This window comes from Paralichthys olivaceus, chromosome 14 (assembly GCF_024713975.1).
Source record: "Paralichthys olivaceus isolate ysfri-2021 chromosome 14, ASM2471397v2, whole genome shotgun sequence".
NCBI lineage: Eukaryota > Metazoa > Chordata > Actinopteri > Pleuronectiformes > Paralichthyidae > Paralichthys > Paralichthys olivaceus.
The window spans coordinates 37,614-44,691 of record NC_091106.1 but is presented as its reverse complement, the minus strand read 5'-3'; the positions used below and the strand labels follow the sequence as shown (position 1 = coordinate 44,691).

The window sequence follows — 7,078 nt, the reverse complement described above, 5'->3', positions numbered from 1 at the left end:
CAAAGATTTAGGGTCGGATTGGATTCTGTCCCATCCTCGGACTGAAGAGGGAGTTAACTTTGCACTATTGAAGGAGTGTGAATTGGAATAACCAGAATCACTTTGACTGAACAACTGACATGAGGCCAGGCCTTCTAATCTAAGTTTTAGGAACTCCTCCTTGTGTGAATAGAGATCTGACTCTGCTGATTGCAGATCTTCTAAATAGTGCAGGGCTTTCTTATTAGCAGATTGAACCTCCTGGAGGAGAAGAGCATTTTGAGCTCTCAGGGCTTTTGCCTCCTGTTCTAGGGCTGCTTTGCTTTGATAGGCAAGGTTGGTTTGCCTGTGGAAATTTAAAAGCAAACATCTCAACAATGGACCCTTGGATGCTGTCTGTGCATCACACCTGTCGTCAAGTAGTGAGTCTATCTCTTTCCTACACTCACTGAAGTTCAACTTAGTGATGAATTCAGGGTAGCCAGGGTTCAGGCTTTGTGCAAGGGAAGAAACAAACTGTTCTACACAGGGGTTCTCCATTGTTGGGTCTGAAATACAAGGATTAGATTTACAAGGTATATAAATCAACAAATCAGTGAGGTTGGCTACGGTGTTGCTCTGGCAGACACCTTGTAGTGTAGTTTTGGTCGTACACTAGCCTAACCAAAATTATGGTGGGTAAATCAGTTCACCAAAATGGTTTAATCACACTAAAAGATATGCAGGGCAGTGACAGTTAGGGGTTCTATAAATTCACAGGGCTGGAAGCACGCTGTGGCTCTTTCTCAGGCTCTCTTATCCAACTTAGGCTGAAATGCTTGGCAGTAACAGTCAGGTATAAGCTCTGTTACATAGGGCCGGGGCCACGCTATGTCTTAATTACAGCACTTAACAGTTACAGGAAATTTGACAGCTTGACCAGTTAACATTGAATATGAGATATTCAAATGTTAAAAGACATTCTTAAAATTTGACAAGGAATATTCAATTGGAGTTATTAGCACCAATAGCAAGCTTTAAGTGTAACACTATGAGGACTTAGAATGGTTGTTATTAATAATTTATTATTAATAAAGGGTTCAATCACAAATACAATTTCACCACAATACACTTGTTTGTAAGTACGGTTGAATGTCTACTCCGGTGGCAGACTAGTGGAATTCAGTTCAAACTTTGGCTTGACTGAAAATTCAGGATTCCACTTATTTCAGTTTTTTTTTTTTTTTTCAATATTGCATAATTATGAATTATTGCCAACTGTACTCTGCCTCACACAGGGCATCATTAATGTTGGTATTAATGACTTTCCCTCACACGGGGGCACCATTAATGTTGTGCACTTGCTGGTCAGACCTTGTGTCGTGGCCAGTTGTGCTGAAGTTCTTAGGAAGGCTCTCGCGTCGCTGCCTTTGGAAGGTTTTTTTAGCAGTCTGCTCCAGGCAGGTCTGCTGGAAGTTGAGGAGCTTGTGGAGGGAGGAAGTCTCCCTGGCTGGGAGAGCAGGGCCAGACCCTACTCCTCCAGGAGAGGTCAGCAGGGGAAGAGAAGAGAGAAGAAGCGAAGAGAGAAGAGGGCGAGGAGAGGGGAAACTCTGCTAATATTGGCCTGGTGACCTCGTGGGTCATGGGGCACACAGTGACCAATAGTGGTTGAGAGTTGTCTCCAGGAGCAGTTTTACCACCTATGTGTGAAGATGAAGCACCCTGGGAGACTGAGTTCTGGAAGCTCTACTTTGTCTCCAGAGCAAAGGAGACATGCGGTCAGGCTTTTGACTACACATGTAGGCCCAACTATGGTTCACAGATACCAGGTCCCAACACTGATAATATATTGCAACTCACAATTAAGAACACTATACTCACTCAGTAACGCAAATATAGAATAGCCAATAGTTTCTCCACAGCCACGGTGTGCTACTATTCCACAGACGACGCACAGTTAGCATTGCAGGAGATTAATGTGCCTAATGTTAGCTTAATCGTCGTCATGTAATTATCAACATTACTTCACGCTACAAGAACATACCGTATTACAAATAGTTTCCTGAGCACATATACACATTCACCTAACACACTGGTAAATATTAACCATTACTATGAGGTGCTGCTATCAAAATGGAACTTCAGAAATGGGCTTAATTGATACCAAAAGTCACAAAGGTCACCTGGGCCCCTCTGCAGTTTTGGTGAAAATCAGTTATGCAGGCTCAAAGAGCCCATCGTGACCAGTGGGTCAAATTTGGGGCTCCTAGGCCCTTGGGAAGGCCCTGAAAGGGATTGTAATTTTTCCAAAAAGCTCCAGAACCAAGAGTCTGCAAACCCTGTTTAGGCCCCTGACCAGCTAGAGGGCTGAAATCCAAGTGACAACTCATGTAACGTTGATAAGAAATTCCCTCAAGCAGTCGAAGTTACCAGATATAATGAAATTCCCTACTGACAGTCCTAACATATCACATTCACAGTGATGTTACTCTGACCTTTAACTTCGAATGGAATAAAACCCTTCATCTTTGAATTGAATTTAATATTTTTACCAAGTTTGACGACATTCCCATGAGCTGATCTTTAGATATCAATTTAAGGAAAAATATTTACATACTTTGTGAGAACACTGTGACATTTGGCTACCAAAATGAAACCCAAATTCATGTGAATGTTTGTGGCAAATGTGAAAGAATTCCCTGAAGGCATTTCGGATATATCACATATACAAGGCAAGAAGTGTGCTTTGTGAGGTCCTAGTGACCTTGCCATTTGATCTTTGACAACTGAATTCTATTCAAGTCATCATTGAGTCCAAATGAATGTTTGTGCCACATGTAATTATATTTCCTTTGGACAATCTTGATAAATTATATTCAAAACAATGCAAAGCCATGTGAGCTTGACTTTTTGACCTTTGACTAACATAACGTAGTTGTTCATGAGATATTGCATTCACATGAATGGGACTGACAGATGGATGGACAACTTGAAAACATAATGCCTCTGGCCATACTGAATGTGCAAATGGTAAATTCAATTCAATTCAATTCAATTTTATTTATATAGCGCCAAGTCATAATTTACATTATCTCAAGGCACTTTACATTTAAAGGTCAAGACCTTAAAACAATATTAACATAGAGAAACCCAACAGTTCCCACAATGAGCAAGCACAGGCGACTGTGGAGAGGAAAAACTCCCTCATTAACAGGGAGAAACCTCTGGCAGAACCAGGCTCAATGTGGGCGGTCATCTGCCTCGACCGGTTGGGGTGAGGAAAGAAAAGTAAGGGGGGAGGAAAGGAGAGATGGTTGGAAAGCGGGGGAGAGAAGAGAGAGATGAGGTGGAGAGAGAGAGACCAGTAACAATTTGGCACCATCAAAATCAAGACTAACCATAACAATAACAATGTATAGATCTACAACATGACTAGATATATTAATGAATTGCTGAGTTATTGTAATAAATGAAGACAATGGTGATGGTGGTCGTTGTTGTCCTGTAGTCCCGGTGCCGGAGTTATCTGAAACGAGATAGAGAGAAGAGCCAGAGGGACTATGGGAGGACAAAGTGACACTTTGACATGATGACATGTTAAAACTAATAAATAAATAAATAAACAGGTGTGGGGGGCAGAGAGACAGAGGGAAGTGAAGAAGTGCTCAGTGCATGATGGGAGTTCCCCCAGCAGTCTAAACCTATAGCAGCACAACTAAAGGATGGTTCAGGACTCACCTGATCCAGCCCTAACTATAGGCTTTGTCAAAGAGGAAGGTTTTTAGTTTTACTTTAAATGCTGAGACAGTGTCTGCCTCCCGAACCCAGAGTGGGAGCTGGTTCCACAGGAGAGGAGCCTGATATCTAAATGTTCTACCTCCTGCTCTACTCTTACAGACTCTTGGAACCACTAGAGAGCCTGTGTTTTGGGAACGAAGTGATCTACTTGGATAATAAGGTGTTATCAGCTCTTTGATATATGAGGGGGCGTGATTGTTGAGGGCTTGAAAAGTGAGGAGCAGGATCTTGAATTCTATTCTAAATTTTACCGGGAGCCAATGTAAGGAAGCTAAGACAGGAGTGATATGATCTCTCCTTCTAGTTCCTGTCAGCACTCGTGCTGCAGCATTTTGGACCAACTGGAGACTTTTAACAGTCTTCATGGAGCATCCTGCTAATAGAGAGTTGCAGTAATCTAATCTAGAGGTTACAAACGCGTGGACTAGTTTTTCAGCATCCTGCTTAGACAGGATGTTTCTAATTTTGTTAATATTGCGCAGATGGAAGAAAGCCGTCCTAGACACTAGTTTAATATGGGGTCAAATGACATGTCTTGGTCGAACAACACTCCAAGGTTCCTCACAGTGGAGCTGGAAGCCAGACTGACACCATCCAAAGTGACTATCTGGTCAGACAGTGTTTGTCTGAGATGTTTAGGGCCAATTACAACAACCTCAGTTTTGTCTGAGTTTAAAAGTAGAAAATTTTGGGTCATCCACGCCTTGATATCTTTGAGACATTCCTGAAGTTGAACTAGGCGATTAGATTCATCATGCTTCATGGAAATATACAATTGGGTGTCATCTGCATAGCAGTGGAATTGTATGTGGTGCTGTCTGATAATGTTGCCTAAGGAGAGCATATATAAGGTGAACAGTATTGGTCCAAGGACAGAACCTTGTGGAACTCCATGATTAACTTGCATGTGCATGGAGGAGTCATTGTTAACATTAACAAATTGGAATCTATCTGATAAATATGATTTAAACCAGTGTAGTGCTGTTCCTTTAATTCCTATATGTTGTTCTAATCTCTGTAGCAGAATCTTATGATCTATTGTGTCGAAGGCTGCATTAAGGTCCAACAAGACGAGGACAGAGACAAGTCCATCATCTGATGCCATAAGAAGGTCATTAGTGACTTTCAATAGTGCTGTTTCTGTGCTGTGATAGGTTCTAAATCCTGACTGAAATTTTTCCAATAAACCGTTACTATCTAAGTAACCACACAGCTGGTTAGCAACGGCTTTTTCTAGGATTTTGGAAATGAAGGGCAGGTTGGATATGGGTCTATAGTTAGCTAAAACCTCTGGATCAAGCGTAGGCTTTTTAAGCAGAGGTTTAATAACGGCTACCTTAAAAGCCTGTGGTACGTAGCCGGTTAGCAAAGACATATTAATCTGATTTAAAATGGAACTGTCAATTAGGGGGAGGACTTCTTTAAAAAGTCTAGTTGGAACAGAGTCCAGCTGACAAGTAGTTGGTTTAGATGATGAAACTAACGAGGTCAGTTCAGGAAGATCAATAGAGTAAAATTTGTTTAGACATAAATCTGGTGCTACGGTTTCAGGACCAGACAATGTATCCGTGTTATTCACTGGGAGGTGGTGGTGGATTTTATCCCTGATGGTTGTAATTTTATTAGCGAAGAAGCTCATGAAGTCATTGCTTCTCAGATCTAGAGGAATAGATGGGTCAGTAGAGGTGTGACTTTCTGTCAGCCTGGCTACAGTGCTGAAGAGGAACCTGGGGTTGTTCCTATTTTCTTCTATTAGTAATGAATAATAAGAGGTTTGGGCATTTCTAAGTGCTTTTTTGTAATTTATAAGGCTATTCTTCCAGGCTAGGTGGAAGTCTTGGCGATTGGTGGAACGCCACTTCCTTTCTAGCTTCCGCGATGTCTGTTTTAGAACGCGCGTTTGGGAATTATACCACGGAGCTAATCTCCTCTGATTTACTTTCTTCTTTTTTAATGGGGTGACAGCTTCAAGTGCTGTTTTTAGTGAGGCTGCAGTACTATTTACAAAGTTATCAACTAGTGTGGGAGTAAGGTTTTGATAATCTTCTTGTATTGTACTGACACATGGCTGAGAGGGAAGGGAAGTGAGAAGGGGAGCAGTTGTTTAAATTTGTGAACAGTTTTGTCAGATAAACATCGACTGTAATAGACTTTCCGTCCAGAATTGACGTAATTAACAATTCAGAATTCAAATGTAAGTAAAAAATGGTCAGACAGAAGCGGGTTCTGTTGGAATATTGTTATATTTTCTATGTCAATGCCATATGTCAGGACAAGATCAAGAGTGTGATTCAGGCAGTGGGTCGGTTGATTCACATGTTGAGTGAAACCAATCGAGTCTATTATTGATTTAAATGCTGAACTAAGGCTGTCATTGGCAACATCTACATGAATATTGAAATCACCGGCTATAATGATTTGATCTGTTTTAAGAACTAGTTCTGATAAAAATTCAGAGAATTCAGATAAAGAAATAAATATAGCAATACATGATAAATAATTTCTTCCATGTTCTTTTATTTTACATGGATGGTTTCTTGACAAAACAAGCCAACTCTATAAATGTGAACTGAGTGTCAGAAATTAACACGACATTCATAGCATCTGCAAACAATTTTTCCCCACAAATTTCTGTAACTTTCTGAGAATCTACATCACAGTATATTGTAGAATATCATGTGTTTCAATACTCACCTTATTGATGGAACCTCAGTGATGTCTACTGTCCCTGGCTCAGACACTCTCTCAAGCATCTACGGTACATGTCAAGACAGGTAATGGTAGCATTAAATAACATTAGATAACTACAATTCAGTTGAACTATTATAGTTTCAGATATTAACCATTTAATTCCGAGTTCAGTCAGGAACCCTTTGTTATGATTTACCCATTTGTTGCCAATGGGGACACAGTTATGATTGGCGCTGAAGGCTCCATTCTTTGGATGTTCCCTGGTTAGCTGAGCAGCGTGCTAAGTTAAGACAGGGAACATATGCAGAACCCCCCAGTGGGCGTAGCAGGCAAGGTACTTTGGTTAAGATAATTTACCACAACCGTGTTTGTACTCTCTGCTGCGGCGGCAATTTCTGTGAAACAAGCACAAAGTCAAACACTTCTTTCTATAAGTTTAATTCAGCATCTGCAGATGGACTCATTAGTACACATCACCTGATTGACATGCACAAATGAGCAAAGAACATAGGATAATCTGTGTTCTTATAACTCACAGCCCCCTCCCACTAAGCATGCAAAGGTATATATTACCCTTCTGTAGTTTCACTCACTGGAGGAGACATCCTGTCCTTTTGTTTACATGTTCTGT

At 40.9% G+C, this 7,078-nt stretch overlaps 1 long non-coding RNA gene across 1 annotated transcript; it reads right to left on the bottom strand.

Annotated features, from left to right (window-relative positions):
* Window positions 1-2,993: 2,993 nt before the first annotated feature.
* On the bottom strand, window positions 2,994-6,839 carry LOC138413713 (uncharacterized). The gene is made up of 3 exons (XR_011246131.1): window positions 6,644-6,839; window positions 6,451-6,509; window positions 2,994-3,484 (listed from the first exon to the last, which is right to left on the bottom strand). It is a non-coding gene; the product is annotated as an uncharacterized lncRNA (long non-coding RNA).
* Window positions 6,840-7,078: the final 239 nt, after the last annotated feature.